The 17,074-nt window shown below is 41.0% G+C and overlaps 1 long non-coding RNA gene across 1 annotated transcript; it reads right to left on the reverse strand.

Moving 5' to 3' along the window:
• Positions 1–9,335: 9,335 nt before the first annotated feature.
• On the reverse strand, positions 9,336–16,534 carry LOC120536932. The gene is made up of 3 exons (XR_005635229.1): positions 16,447–16,534; positions 10,340–10,390; positions 9,336–10,109 (listed from the first exon to the last, which is right to left on the reverse strand). It is a non-coding gene; the product is annotated as an uncharacterized LOC120536932 (long non-coding RNA).
• Between the last annotated feature and the right edge of the window lie 540 nt (positions 16,535–17,074).

Here is a 17,074-nt window from a genome sequence, read left to right on the forward strand (position 1 = left end):
TAGGAAGGCGTTCAGAATTCAAGAGGAATTTTGAATCCATCGCTGTTAATAAAGACCTATTCTCTTAATATATTAATATGGCTTATTTTCTTACATAGACTGCAACATCCAAAACAGGAAACTGGCTTTATATGAAGGAGAGACCAACTGTGGTAGTGTCAGAGTTGAGGTCAGCAACACCATGAACAGGCTCTGTAGGGATTACCTGTAAATCAGTAAAGAAAACTCACTCAAAATATCAGATTCACTATACATGTGACAATAATGACCCTAAAACCTATAAACCATCTAATATATGGTGTGATATTTGGCGGCTTATCATCCCGCCAATACCCCAGGTCGCAGATGGAGCCCTCCCTGCAGTATGGAGGTGCCCGAAGACCAGCAGGGAATCATGGACGCTGTAGTTTTATTCCTCAGCCCTGCTGGATACCTCAGGGGCCGCAAGAGGGTGCTGCAGGGAGGACCGAGGACTCATTTGTGCCCTATGACCTGGAAGCTCGTCATAGGAAGAGCGACGGGCTTCCGGGTGAAGAAAAGAACTTTTACCTGACCTGGAAGTGATTGAGGATCACATGGACTGGGGATTGAGAACACTTCCGGGTCAGGGATTATAAAGGACTGTGGGAGCTCCCAGACGGCGAGCTGAGCTGGGTGGAAGGGTGGCAAGCGCCTGGGAGCTGGAGGATTGTATTATTGTAGTATTTGTGATTTGTTTATGAGTATAGTGGAGGGAGGGTGCTTTGTACACTGTGGCAACAAAATAAAGTCAACAATTGGACTTTTACCTGGTGTCTGGAGTCGTGGACAGGGGTTCAAGGGAGCGAGAGCGCCCCCTATCTACCACAATGGACAATGTGCTGATGAGCCTGGCTCTGTCTCTGCCCAGCCTGTGCGGACCCTCTATTACTGGTGAAAAGAAAGAATATCTTTTAAAGTTGGAAACATAAATGTCCAAAGGTCAGAAAAATCTATACTAATAAAAGGCAAAGCCCTCACTCACTCACTCACTCACTCACTCATCACTAATTCTCCAACTTCCCGTGTAGGTAGAAGGCTGAAATTTGGCAGGCTTATTCCTTACAGCTTACTTACAAAAGTTAAGCAGGTTTCATTTCGAAATTCTACATGTAACGGTCATAACGGTCGATAACGGTCAACAACGTCCGCCATGTTGAACTTTCTTATTTATGGCCCCATCTTCATGAAATTTGGTAGGCGGCTTTCCTGCGCTAACTGAAACCGATGTACATACTTATTTTGATGGTATGACGCCACTGTCAGCCGCCATATTGAACTTTCCAACATCACTAATTCTCCAACTTCCCATGTAGGTAGAAGACTGAAATTTGGTACTTATTTCAGTGGTATGAAGCCACTGTCGGCCGCCATATTGAACTTTTCAACAGCTTTTGTTACTTATGGGCCCATCTTCAAGAAATTTGGTATGCGGGTTCCCAACGCTAACTGAATCCTACTTACGTACATATATATGTCCATAGCCTGCAGCTCGGTCACGTGTGAGGCGGCATTGGGTCCCCATCCCAACGCCTCCCACGATGTTGGCTGCCTGCCTATATAAGGCCGTCCGTCGCTCCAGTCTCTACATTCCCTTCCTTGCTTCGCCACGGATTCACGTCTCCCTGCTGATAACTACAGCCTTTTTATTTAATCCACGGCTTCTCCGCTGTTTTATTGTTCATTTATTACGATTATAGTTATTGTGTAGGTATTTTAGACTTACTTTACATTGTTCAGGTACCCATTTCCTTTATCATTCCAACCGTACCCCCATTAACATGTCTATCGAGGTGATCACCATCGATCAAAGAACTGTCACTTACCGAGTGGTTTCCATGCCCGGAGACGGCATCTACCTTTTCCATTCTCTTTGTTACATATTGCACGGCCATATCAGGCTCACTCTTGAGGAACATTGTGTCTTATGTATTGAATGACTGGGACAGGTTCAAGGTGTGGACTGATGACAGTACAGAAGATAATTATTCTACACAGGAGCACTAGAAGAGTGAAATGCTTAAGCCCTTCACCTATGCATCTGCATGTGAGTTGATGGCTGCCGGTGAATTGTTCGGTTGTCGCTTTCAAGTGTACCGAAATGGCCAAATATTTTACACCTTTCGACAACCACCAATGCCTCTTAAACATCTTAGATTGACAGGTGACGATTTCAGTAGTGGACACTTTGATGTTTATGAATGTTTAAACTCTCAAAAGCTGGATGTGAAGTTATCGATGAAACCGGTTGTATACTTACAGCGCTTGACAGATACTGAATGTCTCTTCAACACAAGTCCTACAAATACTGTCGTAATTGAAACAAACCATGAAACTAAAACCGATTATGACAGCAGATTTGAGATTTGAGATTTGAAACAAGATTACTGTTCACATGGCCAACTGTACGTTACATGCTTAAGAGTAAGCTCAGCGCACAGCTTGGTCATGTTACAACCGGAGGGCTGAACTCACAATGTGGTATACAAAGAGATCCTTAACAAATAATTATTGGTATATTTTCCTCTTAATAAAAATTTTAAGGCAGTACTTCGCCGCTGCGAAGCGCGGGTATTTTTTAGTTATTAATAAAATGTGAAATTACTACAACAGGTTGGGATGTTATAGTTGTAGCGAATCACAATTTTCTACACTTAGCATGAAAGGGTCCATGAGAGGCACTTTAGCGTCCATAGGTTTTTTTTTTTTCTTGGTAGACAAGGTTAATCCCAGAAATACCTAAATAATATTTCTAATAAAGTTGTTTCATTACTGCACGCCACAGTACTTAACTCTGGAATCCTTAATAAGGCCTGTCTACCTTTGATAGGATTGAACACTTTAACCTCTGAACACCTTAGCAATGGCTGAGATTAGTCTGCCTCTCAGTTTCCTCCACTGCAAGAGCTGAACTGCCACTACCAGGGGCTGGCTACACCAAGAGGATTTTAACACTCTATAGGAGCTGGCTACTCTAAAAATGAAAAAATACTGGCTACCCTAAAAGGATTTTGCACTAACCTTAACGGGAATCTCCCTGTTATATTAATGTCTTATGACCAGGGTTAGGATCCTACAGAACCTGAATAAGTATAATGTCCCAGCACTTACTTTATACAGAGAGATTCACTCGAAAGAGGCCCTGAATATTTTGTTGCAATATGAACCAAAAAATATGCTATATCTTGACATATGTGTAATCGATTGCATTACATGCGATGCTGGAAGTGGTTTCTGTTTTCTGCCAGACACATTTCAAAGCAGCACTCCATGTTCCTGAACGTCTCATGGGGAAACAGCAGCAATTTCACGTAGGATGTTTTCCTTCAAATCTTCCACAGTATGAGGCTTGTTCCGATAGAGTTTTCCTTTGAGCAGACCCCAAAGGAAGATGTCTGGTGGTATCAGATCCGCGAATGTCGTGGCCAAAGCCCCTTTGAAGTTACCCTGTTGCTGAAGAAAGACTCAGTTTCTGCCATGCTCCTTGCCGATGTCTGACACGTTGCTCCATCTTGCTGGAAATAACCTTCCGTTAACTCACGATCATCCAGTTGATTCTGACATCTCTTAAACAAATTGGTGACCCAATAGGCTCGCACCATGAAGACGTGCTGCTCAAAACAGCACACCACCATCCTGATGAGAAGTCAAGTGACTGAGTGAAAGGGTACTTGTGGTATGCACCCAGAAGTTGCAAATGGAGATTAAACGTCACAACCACATCGCTCTGACGCAGGGGCATCCCAGCTTGTTTGAAGCTCCGTATACTGAGGAGCACATTGCACGTTGCTTCGTTCAGATTTCTTCATCCTAGCGAGTTATTACATATTACATATTCGGGGCCTCTCTCGAGTGAATCTCCGTGTACTTTCTTAAAATTAAACATATATGAGCAAGTTAATCTGAGCTTAAACCTTATATAATCAAATAGTTATAACACTCTTTTTTGTATTTAATTTTATATTTGCATATCTCTGGGCATTTTTCAATTTATTTATTGAAAAAAACATAAGTTTAGATTGATGTATAATGTGTTGTTATCTCACTGAAACTGCCTTATTTACTGACACAAGCAATCACTGAAGTTTGAAGGTTACAGTTAGGTCCATAAATATTTGGACAGAGACAACTTTTTTCTAATTTTGGTTCTGTACATTACCACAATGAATTTTAAATGAAACAACTCAGATGCAGTTGAAGTGCAGACTTTCAGCTTTAATTTTTGAACACAATCCCTTCATTTCAGGGGCTCAAAAGTAATTGGACAAATTAAATAACTGGAAATAAAATGTTCATTTCTAATACTTGGTTGAAATCCCTTTGCTGGCCATGCCAGCCTGAAGTCTTGAACTCCTGGACATCACCAGATGCTGGGTTTCCTCCTTTTAATGCTCTTCCAATGCTCTTTCTAAAGTCTCTGTCCAAATATTTATGGACCTAACTGTATATGGAATAAGGGATGGAAATACGTATCCAGGTTCTGTAGGATTTCATCCCAGAGTGTAAGTATTAACAGCTTCTTTAATGTAATGTGCTGTGCTCATTCAGATTAAATCCTTGCATAGGTAGAGAACTGGGAGGAGATGGTGGTCTGTGATGACAGCAGACTCCTGGCCTTTCTTAAGGTATACAGTGCTATTCTTTCAGGTTAGCCAGTCCCTGCTAGGAATGATTGATTTCTGCCATTAGAGAGGAATTCAGATTCAGCCTTTGCAATCAGGGTACGATTGGTCTCAACAGCATGCCGCATGTCCTTGTTAAAGTATTCAGAGGTTTAGTGTAAAACTGGTCTGGTTTGAGCAGCACAAAGCCTGCCGTTATCAGTGTTAAATCCTCTTCGGGGTGGAAAATAGAAAATAAGATTAGTCTCAACATTGTGCAGCCTGCTCTTGTTAAGGATTCCTGAGATAAGCATTGCTGGGAGTACATGTGAAACAAAATTAAGAAGTTCAGAAAAATTATTTCAGTATTTGTATGATTAACTTGTCTACCAATCTTTGTAAGCAAGTCAGAAAAACAAGCAGGGGGTCGAGAGTAGAAAGTCTAAGCATCCATCTGACTAGGTATTAATTGGAAATTGAATAAAAAAGAGCCTAATGAAAAATAAAAAAAAAAACTAAGAATTTTGAGCAAAGCACATATGAGATTTTATTTAGGATTACCAAGCTTGTACACAAAGATCTCAAGAACTGCTGCCTTTAAATAGTGTTGCACTGATGACACCATGTGACGGAAATTCCAGGGGTAAATCCGAAATATGATAGTAAAATAAAATAACCAAACAAAAGCAAAAGGGGCAAAATGAAAGTGAAATAAAAGTGAAGATAATAAATTAAGATGAAAAGAAAAATGCATTAACCCAGAAACAATTCACAAAATTACTTGCATGAAATTGCATCTAAAAAGTTTATTTGTTTAAGGTTTTCGCAATTTATCGTTCTGATTTGCAGATTCATCTTGGAAAACATGCCACAAAACTAATGAACTCAGGTTCAAACATATGGAAAACAATCCTATACTATAATTAGACACAAGTGAAATCTTTTAAAAATCCTTAAGTGACTAATTAATACAATTAAGCTTATTAAGAAACTAAATTAGGGTTCTCTAGTCCTGGAGGGCCCCAGTGGCTGCAGGTTTTCATTCTAAGCTGTTTCTTAATTAGTGACCTGTTTTTGCTGCTAATTAATCCATCCATCCATCCATCCTCTTCCGCTTATCCGAGGTCGGGTCATGGGGGCAGCAGCTTAAGCAGAGAGGCCCAGACTTCCCTCTCCCCGGCCACTTCTTCCAGCTCTTCCGCAGGAATCCCGAGGTGTTCCCAGGCCAGATCGGGAGAAATAGTCCCTCCAGTATGTCCAGGGTCTTCCCCGGGCCTCCTCCCGTTGGACATGCCTGGAACACCTCACCAGGAGGCGTCCAGGAGGCATCTTGATCAGATGCCCGAGCCACCTCATCTGACTCCTCTCGATGCGGAGGAGTAGCGGCTCTACTCTGAGCCCCTCCCGGATGACTGAGCTTCTCACCCTATCTTTAAGGGAAAGCCCAGACACCCTGCGGAGGAAACACATTTCAGCCGCTTGTATTCGTGGTTTCGTTCTTTCGGTCACTACCCATAGCTCATGACCATAGGTGAGGGTAGGAACGTAGATCGACTGGTAAATTGAGAGCTTTGCCTTACGGCTCAGCTCCTTTTCACCACGACAGACCGATGCAGAGCTTGCATTACTGCGGACGCCACACCGATCCACCTGTCGATCTCCCGCTCCAATATTCCCTCACTCGTGAACAAGATCCCGAGATACTTGAACTCCTCCACTTGGGGCAGGATCTCGCTCCCAACCCTGAGAGGGCACTCCACCCTTTTCCGGCTGAGGACTAATTAACAGCTAATTAACTTCTTTTGAATTAATTTTGAATGACTTGCTCTTGAAGACGCAGACCCTTAATTATTTCTCTTCCCTTAATTAGCAGCCAAACAATAATGAGATAGAAAAATGAGCCAAAACATGAGCAGCAAACTGTGACCATCATACAATACCTGAAAATAAAGAAAGATGAAGGTCTCAGGAATGTTGATGTGCTCAGGTCCCCAAAACATCAACAGAGCTCTGAGAAAAGAGAAAATCAACAATTTGGGAAATGTCTGCTATTGCACAATGAGAGCAGCAACAAGCCATGGAATTAAAGAACGGGTTTAATTAACAACGAGACTCAGCACCTAATTTAGCAATTGGTTGGAGTATGAGGCCTTGACTTAGTTGGTCTTCTGTTGGCTCACACACTTCACATTTCATTTCTGTTTGGGTGCCGTTTAAGGAAAGAAATGAAGCAATTCAAATGAACAAGTAAGAAATTCAAGGGAACAAACTTTAAAAACAACTCAATTAAAATGAAATAAAAGGAGTTAATTAGCAGCAAAAACAGATCATTAATTAAGAAACAGGTTAGAATGAAAATCTGCAGCCACTGCGGCCCTCCAGGGCCTCATGTATAAATGTGCGTGCGCACAGAAATGTTGCGCATAAACATTTTCACGTTCAAATCGCAATATATAAAACCTAAACTTGGCGTAAAGCCACGCACATTTCCATGGTACCTCATACCATGTCGTACGCAAGTTCTCCGCTCGGTTTTGCAGACTGGCAGCACCCAGCATCAAAGCAGTGTTACTGTTCCTGTGTGGTTATCCTTTCTTTCTTAGATCCACATTTCTGACACAGCTTTATAAATACACTGAAACTAACCGCATATTGTTTATTAGTGTAATGCATCTGATTGTAATTAACTTGTAACAATATAATGGTCCAGAAAATAGCCATAGTATTCCAAATACCATAACTGCTTTAGCGTTGTTACTGTCACTGCACCTTCTTCTTCTTTCAGATCCTCCCGTTAAGGGTTGCCACAGCGGATCATCTTTTACCATATTACTCTCACTGCACCACTCGGAGTATTTATATCACTGTATCTGAGTGTGAATCACAGCTGTACAGCAGCTGATCAGAAAGAGAAATATTGGGATACAGCATCAAGCACACGCTGCCTCAGCCACAGCAAACGCTTCAGAGACTTTCCGTATGGACCTCGCAGTTCAGAAACAGTCAATCAGTCCATCAAGTGCTCCTTGTAGAACTGTTTGTACTTATAAGTACAATCACCACACTGTAAACTTGCACTATAGTTATAATATTACACAACCTGTGCCTCTTTAAAAGCGCACTTACATATGATGACGATATAATTTTTAAGATGAAATGCAGCAAAATATGTTGATTATATTATACAGATAAAACTTTAACTTCATTTAAATAATCTGTATTGTTAATAATTAAACATGTGAGGATACGGCGCCACAGCGCTAGCTAGCTCACGGATTGATCCTACCTTGTGCTGTATTCTTTCTAGAAGGATAGATGGATAAAATAATTAAACACGTACTATGAAGATATTTCAATGTTCCTTAAAAGTTTTGAAGAATCGTCATTGTAAACTTACAGATGGCTTGACGTCTATTACAGAGCTGATTGTGTGGCCATTGGGTATTTGGAGAAAGAAAAGTAAGGACAGGAATTAGAGGTTAGTACGTTTGAAAGAGAGTACTGCTGCAATAATTTCATTGAAGGGCGTGCACAATTACTGCGCCACCATGTTCCCATGTTTAATACCATACTTTCATTCCTACCATCATGAAAAAAATATCACATATACATCTCAGTATTTTAATTATTCAGAGAGCTGTTATATTACGAATGTAATGGATTCTGTGTCCTGTCGGAGGAAGAGAAAGTGCACACATAGAGCACATTGAAGATTAAATACAAAACAAAGCATTTAATGTGCTACTTTAGTTACGATGGGATTTGAGAAACTGGTTAATTAAACCAGTGGTTCTCAACCTGTGGCGGCCCCTAGGGCGCAAGATGTGAAAAAGAAAACAAGAATCACAAATATGAATAGAACATCTGTTGAAACCAAAACAAATTAACTTAAACTACATTCTGATACTAGAACAATAAATATAGAGTTAGATAAATGTCGATAAAAGTTAAGTAGGTATAATAAAATATGCATCCACATTTCAAAAAATGTTACGGGGCAGCGATTAAAACAGTTATGAAAACTCGGGTCGCAAATACTTAAAGGTTGAGAAACGCTGAATTAAACGATTTTAAGATGAAGTTAATGATGTTCTGCTTTAATGACAAAATAAGCTATGTGATTAAAGTGGACATTTCGAGATTAAAGTGGACATTTCGTACTTTTTTCCTACTATGTGCCTATTTTTTTTCCTCTTTACCCTAATAAGCTTTCATATGACACTCAGACGGTGGGCTATGACTCACCTTTTCACGCGACTTTGATATCTGACAACTTCTTTTTTATTTATTATGTGCGACTTTGTGAATTTGAGCTTTCGAGTTTCTCCGACACGCTATGTCACTCGATCAACTTCAACAAATAGTACGTTTTCCTTTGCCTCCACTTGGTATTCGCTGAAATTCTTATATTTTCCCCGTGCTTTTCCCATTGTCTTTTCACAGAAGGCTGAGTTCAAGGGCTATTTATCTTGATTTGCATATTAAAAGAGGCATAATTCTGGGAGGAGTTGGGGTGGTACAGCAGGCGTGTGTACGAAGCGTTACTTTTCATGCTGATTGGGATTTATGTAGCAGAAGAACTTGGAAATTTGCGGAAACACAGATTCCTGCATCTGGATTTTTCTGTGCGTACGCACATTCCGCTTTGTGCTTATGCCATGTTATAGTGCGAGTTCTACGCATGGCGTTATACATGAGGCCCCAGGACCAGAGTTTGAGAACCCTGATCTAAATCTTTTTAAACATACTAAAAATACCAACCAAAAGCAAAAAAGCTGAGAAAGAGAAGGAGCACCCACCCTAAAACAAATACTTAACACACTAAACCAAAATTAGTTTTAAACAAACCTCAAAAAACACAAAAGAAAGCCTCTAATCTAAAATTAGTAAAACAACATTAAGTTGGGAAAATAAATGCCATCTAAATTTATACTGCTATAAAACAAAACATAAGCCAGCCTACAAAGGAGAGTAAGAAGGGTATCAGCAGTTAACGCCTCAGTGGCCGGGCTACGAACAGTAAAAGTGAATTCACTAATTGATAGATAAACTGAGGTCTTCAACTTAAAGAGGAAACGTGGAAAAAGAATTAACAATTAAGGGAAGACCAGCAAAAAGGAAAGAGAGAGAATGGAGCGGGTGAGGTTCCCACTGAAATAATCTGATATTCTGTCTAATTTGAATTATTTTGATTATTATAAAACATTTTAAGTCTACACCTCCCCTCTCAATGGTCTCTTGAGGTATTGACTTGAAAAACAACCAGAACCCTAACAGACCAAGGGGTGCTACTGTATCAAAAATGACAAGAAGTTATTGATAAATATAAACATTATATAAACTTTGTCATGTGTTGTAGTGTTCATTTCTGTTGAAGTCTAAAACTATGCATCCAGTAATTTATGAGAAATAACAATAAATCAAGCCATAGGTTATTCCAAAAGTTTCATCCATCCACAAACTTCATTCCTAAAATAAATGTCGATATTCCTGAAACAGAAAACAAAATCTATATTAGGAAAGGAAAAAAAACTTCATGTATCTGAGAGAATAACCAGTTTATAAAATTTAAGACTTAAGAGCTCATGCGGTTTAGTGCAGTAGAATCTGGACTTTGAAGTGCCGACTGCATTACTCAAAAATAAACACATTTTACAAAGATGTTGTAGCTTTTAAATAGAAGAATACAGAAAAAGAATGTGAAACGGTTAAACTCTTACCATAATGATTGATATGCGTACTTTCTGATTTGGAAGTTTCTGTTCTGTTTGCTGGGAAAAAATATATAACTGTGCAAAAGATGTTTTGACAATTACATTATATAACATAAATTGTATAGTTGTTTTGTCGATTAATTGTATGGGGCTTGTACTTAAATAAAATGGCTACCATGATATCACCAGAGCTTGGCAATATCATCCCATTTTCAATTCAATGGGCTATATGCACCATATGGTTAGTGCTGATGTACTTCTGGTGAGATCTCAGCCAGCTCAGTCTCTTCTGTTATCCATACTGCAGTTGTGGTTTTTGTTTAGTGGCAAGAATGTCTGCAAAAAAGAAGTCTCAGTGTACAGAGAGCTCTACAGCTGAACTCTGTTGTGTATCTTTATGTTCAGCTTCCAGTAAGTACAACAAGGTGCTTAGTTTTCATACATTTCCCTCTGTTGTGGAAACCCAATCTACTGTATATAAGGGCAGTCAGTAGAGCTACGGAGAAACTGTTGGGCCTGGTATTGGCTTTAAATGATTCTCCATTGTTACTTTGTGGTACTGTATGTGGTGGTTCATTTTCTTAGTTTTTAAATTCTTTTGTTAGGCTTGTAGTTTGTTCATTTTAAGGTGATCTGTGGCTCCTTGTAGCCTGCAACCAACTGAATGTTTGTTAACTGTTGTATATTAGAACCCTACTCAAAAGTCGCTTGAGATATTGTTTAAGTTTTAATTTTTTGTTAGATTTTCCTTTGTATTATGTTACACTCATGTTTTGTTTCCTTTTGTAATAGAGAACACTGATTACTTTTTATCTACTGTTTATTTATCTGATTTCTGTTTTTGTTTCATTGCTTTTCTTATTGGATTATTGTTTTTTTACTTTGTCCTGCTGGACAATTTGAAGCCTCCTGGGCTAACTAACCTTTAATAGGTTTATTGGATTTCACATTGATGTTAAATTGGGATTTTGTATAGGGATGGTTGAGTAGCCTGGGTTATACAAGAAGTGTCAATTTGGGTTTTGCACCCATCCACCTGGCAGCCTGGTTTTATGGGAAACATTAGTTTTGAGTGGCATTTGTGGTTTGTGTAGTTTTTACTTTGTTTTCTTTTATCATACACTTTTTGCCATTTCACTTAATATTTGAAATGACTCACTCAGTCTGTGCTTGTGAGTCTGGATTGAAGTATTCAATTATTCTAATAACCATGGCTGATCAGACTGTATTTCTAGTTATTGACTAAAATTCTTATTAGGAGTTAAACTGTGTTTGTATTTTTAGAGATTGTAATTTTTTATTGACCCCAGTAATTAAAGTGCCTGTTTTAATCTAATTTAATTGATTAATTTGTGTGTGGGGAGAGTTTGATTTTAGAAGGTCCCCTTTCCGCTTAAACCTGCGGTGGTGTAGTTCTTTTCCAGTTTGATACCCTAGTGCCCCTTGAGGTCATATTAACACAACAGAACAGTGTATTTGTTTCAGTGTTTGGTGTGTGTACTGTGGAAAAACAGTGTGAACTACATGTAGAGTCAGCGTAGGTGCTAGCATTTTTGGTACCCTAATCAAAGATATAAATTTTACACCCTTGTGTGGGAGATTTAATGGTGGAGTTCTCGGGTACAAGAAAGGGGAGTAGCTGTGTTGGTAGGTGGGTCTGCACGTGCAGTTTAGGGTATGATAAATCAAAGTGGGGATGGGGTCTACCTTGGTGTTAGTACACAATGTGTGTGTCAATCCTCTTTTTCTGAGCTGTGCTAGTGCCAGTGGTAGGTGAGCTTGGGGTGTGTAGCATATTATCCTGTTTCTTTTCCCTGTTTATTCACTTGTTCACCTACGTTATTGTTGAGTGGCACTGTTGTGCTGACAGCATTCAAATAGCAGCCAGTCTGTGCTGACAAAAGACAGGGTGTCCTGAAATAGCTCACTCACTATAGCATTATTGACAAATATCAAGAAATAAGTACATGTCAGCTAATTTTTTTATATTTTTTCTTTTCTTTTCTATAAAGTCCCCAAATTTAATGCAAATTAATCAAAGTACTTTTGAGGTGTCTGTTTTTTTTTGGTGGGGGTGGGGAGTGCTTACTCTAAATGATATTCAAATATCCTTTAATTGCAGATGCCTAGTGGAAAATTTTCGAAGTTTTAACTAAACAGGAAATGTTTTTATTGAGTCAGTGAAAATTGCATTATTTATATATAGAGATTATTTTTTATACACACACGAGCATACGAGCATAGAGTATGACTGCCGGGTATGGGATTGGTTAAGGATATGGAGATGAATTTGAATGTAACACTTGTACTAACATATATATATATATATTGTGAACCTCGCCGGACACAGACAAGCAGACACATTAATGTCACCCACAAACACAGGTTTATTCTCCATTTCTTTTACAATTCTACTCACCAACCCCCCTCAGTCCAGGCCACTCCAATGCCTTCTCTTTTCTTCTTCTCTTTTTTTCTCTCTCTTTCTTTCTCTCTCTCTTTTCTTCTGACCGCCGACTTCCTCCTCCAGACGTTGCCACTCTTCCACCCGACTCTTGTCAATGACTGGAGGGAGGCGGCCCCTTTTATAGGAACCCGGATGGGCTACAGCTGCTTCCCGACAATCTCCCACGGACACACCCCTGTGTGGCGGAAGTGCGCTGCGCACCCGAAGCCGTCCGGGTGTCCTCTGTCGTCTTCCCCGGCACTTCCTGGTGTGGCGGAAGTGCCGGGCTCCTGGGATAATCAGGCACTGGGTGTCGCCTGGTGGTGGCCACTGGTCCCTACAGGGCTGGGCTTCCAAGCCCTCTACCTGACGCCTCCAGTATAACCGGACGGACGCCCCTCGGTCTGGAGGAGGCACAAGCCCTCCTCTGGTCCTCCTGGGCGTCCCGGCCGGGACCACAGTGCCCCACCGCTAGCGAGACACGTGGGTCCGAGCAACACTCCCGAAGGGCAGCACGTCCCCAGAGAGGGTCCTACTATGTCCCCAGGGTCCAACACCCGCCTGGCTGGGGACCACAATATGTTAACGCCGAGGGTCGGATGAATTCAACCCAAGATCAACAAATTTTTCAGGATAATGTTAAAGGATCAGTCACAAAATTGAAGTTACGCAGGGGTTGGATATTCCAACAAGACAATGACCCAAAACACAGTTCGAAATCTACAAAGGCATTCATGCAGAGGGAGAAGAACAATGTTCTGGAATGGCGCCACAGTCCTCTGACTTGAATATCATTGGAAATCTATGGGATGATTTTAAGCAGGCTGTCCATGCTCTGGCAGCCATCAAATTTAACTGAACTGAGAGATTTTGTATGAAAGAATGGTGAAAAATACTTCCATCCAGAATCCAGACAAATTTATCAAAGGCTACAGGAGGCGTCTAGAGGCTCAAAGGAGCAAAAGGAGGCTCAACTAAGTATTGACGTCATATCTCTGTTGGGGTGCCTACATTTATGCACCTGTCTAATTTTGTTATGATGCATATTGCATATCTTCTGTTAATCAAATAAACATAATGTCACTGCTAAAGTACTACTGTTTCCATAAAGCATGTCATCTCAAATTAAGAGGGGTTCCCAAACTTTTCATATGACTGTATATATATATATATATATATATATATATATATATATATATATATATATATATATATATATATATATATATATATATATATATATATATATATATACATACAGTGGTGTGAACAACTATTTGCCCCCTTCCTGATTTCTTATTCTTTTGCATGTTTGTCACACAAAATGTTTCTGATCATCAAACACATTTAACCATTAGTCAAATATAACACAAGTAAACACAAAATGCAGTTTTTAAATGATGGTTTTATTATTTAGGGAGAAAAAATCCAGGTGTTTGATGATCAGAAACATTTTGTGTGATAAACATGCAAAAGAATAAGAAATCAGGAAGGGGCAAATAGTTTTTCACACCACTGTATATACATACTGACAGCATTATATATATATATATATATATATATATATATAGTCAGAAATGCAGAGATGGCTGGGGGCGGAGGCAGAGAGAAACCCCACAGCCGGCTGAGGTGATGGGGCGGTTGCGGTCCTATCCGATGTCCCAACACGGGGCACGGAGGTCTGGAAAGGGGCCGAGGTGGCAAACGCCGGGTGCCAGTCAGAGGGGAGCGTTGCCACGCACAAAACGAGGAGTCGCCGAGTGGTGGCGTCAGGGCAACGTCTCTGCCCCTTGTTCTGATTTATGTTTTGCAGGTCCAGGCCCTGGAGTGGAGTATGTCAGCTTCCTGCCATGAAAGACCTGCCCTTGCGGGACGGGCTGCTGGCCCCTAGGCTTGTGGTGGGTTACTGTGGCAGGCGGCTGGGGGTGGTACCAAGCCAGGAATACCCAGGACGACCAGTGGAGGGCTTACGCCTTCCCAGACCATCTGGGGCGACTGGCCTGGTACCTTTGGGGCCACAGGTACAGAGCTTTAAAGCTTTACCCTGTAGGGACCCATGCTCACCGCCAGGGCGTTCCTATTCCTTTGGAGCCCTGTACCTCAGCACCTCTGCCACACCCGGAAGTGCTGGGGGACGAGCAGCAGGGACACCCGAGTGCTTCCGGGATGCAGCGAATTTCCGCCACACTGCGGCATGGCGGTGGAAGATTGCCGGGACACACCTGGAGCACATCCGGGGAATATAAAAGGTGCCGCCTCCAATCATATTCAGGCTAGAGTCAGGTGGAAGAGGACGAGGTCTCTGGAGGAGGCAAGGGGCGGCCTGAAGAGAGAAAGGCATTGGAGTGTGTGGCCAGAACTTTTGGGGACTTTGGGGTTGTGGTGCACTTTAATGTAAATATGGCAAATAAACGTGTGTGGGGTGATTCAAACGTGTCTGCCTGTCTGTGTCCGGGTCAGTGTTCACAATATATATATATATATTCAGTTTTGATGCTTCACTTTTTATTTATGGTGTCAGGGATGCCAGGGGTCTTGACCCGGCGGGACATCATGAGGGACTGAATGGGGTTTGCGCCCACCCTGGATCACATGGGGTTGCCTTCCTGGTTGCTCTGGGGCCATGGGTACAGGACATGGAAGCTCCACCCTGTAGGGGCCCGTGGTCACCGCCAGGAGGCACCCCAATGCCTTGGGACCTGTTACCCCAGCACTTCCGCCACACCAGAAAGTGCTGGGGAAGACTTTGAGGATACCGGAGAGCTGCCGGGAGAACAGCCAAAACTTCCGCACGCTGGGGCGGGCCAACGGGGAGTGTTGGAAGCACCTGGAGCTCATCCGGTCATGTATAAAAGGGGCCGTCTTCATTCGAGGCTGGAGTCGGGAGGAGGAAGGACGGAGCAAGAGAGGAGAGTGGAGGCGCCCGAGAAGAAGGCATTGTGGCCAGGACTGAGATTGTTGGGGTATTGTGCACATTTGACTGGGTCTGAGTGACCATTATTGTAAATAATAATTGTAAAATAAACGTGTGGTGGTATTTTAACAACATGTCCGCCTGTCTGTGTTCGTGTCGGCTCCACAATGTAAATATGTTTTTATTCTGTAAGTATTACACCTATTATATATTGTAATTAGTTTCTCTGGGTTTAGTTTTGTTCTAATTACCTCAATGTTAGGGGATTGCCTGCAGCATTTTTACATTCAGGCTGAAACTGCAAGTTCCGTGGTTCATATATCCAGTATATATGCACTGTATGTCTTAAATACCACCATGAAACAGGTTAGCTTTATCCTACTGACAGTGTTGCATCAACATAGCAATCCTGCCCAGTAAAGAGGAACATCTGGTGCATATGCATGGCCAGTGAACCAGGATGAAGAACCATTCAACATGGGACCAGAAAGAACCTCAGCTGTGCAGCTGCTACACTACCCACTTGTGGAGAACCTTAGCTTATTCTTAGACTATTGGATTCTGGGGTAGAGGCCTTTCTAACATCTACCAAAATTTTTTATCTTCTCAAAAATACCAAGGTTTCAGATAACTGCAGTCAGTTCTTGACTAAGAACCTACGCTACACAGTATCTGCAGAGCAAAGTTAAAGTTTATTGTTGACTCTAAAGTGATTTCAAAATTCTTTACATTTATCTAGATGATCATACTTACCATAAACAAGTCATTGAGTGTAATCCTGCCAAGTTTGGTTAGGTCATAACCAGAAACATCTGAATGCTGTAGAAAGAAATCAGTAATGATAATAATTAACTGCACGTCCAAAACATCAATGAATACATAGTGTACTCCATTTAAATCCTCGTAACTAGTAAGCAGTGGCTTTACTTTTGCTACATAAAATTTCATCTCTCCCGAGGTGTTTAACAAATGTACAGGAGATGGATGTGAAGGGCCTACTTTATATCTCCAGTTGTATTTTTCACTGTTCTCTTCCCATTTCTTTCACACTTATAGTGTCAGGCTCCTGCTTCCTTCAAGTCTACAGCTTTTCTCTACTAACAGTTATGTGGTGAAGAGGATAAGAAAAGTGTTGTTAAGAAATACAGTAAATGTGAATCATTTAGGGTTATCTGTAATATTGGAACAGTCTGAAGTGCAATCTACACTTCTATGCAAAAGGTGGGACACCCTGATCAAATTACATGTTTTGTTGAGATCTGAAGTAAAAACAGAAAGTTTTACAGCCAACTGAAACAATGCCATTTGATTGAAAATGTTACTGTACAGTTATGCTTTATTTGATTAAATAAAAACCGAAGAGTGAAAGTTTGGGCCCCTT

This window comes from Polypterus senegalus, chromosome 10, assembly GCF_016835505.1.
Source record: "Polypterus senegalus isolate Bchr_013 chromosome 10, ASM1683550v1, whole genome shotgun sequence".
NCBI lineage: Eukaryota > Metazoa > Chordata > Cladistia > Polypteriformes > Polypteridae > Polypterus > Polypterus senegalus.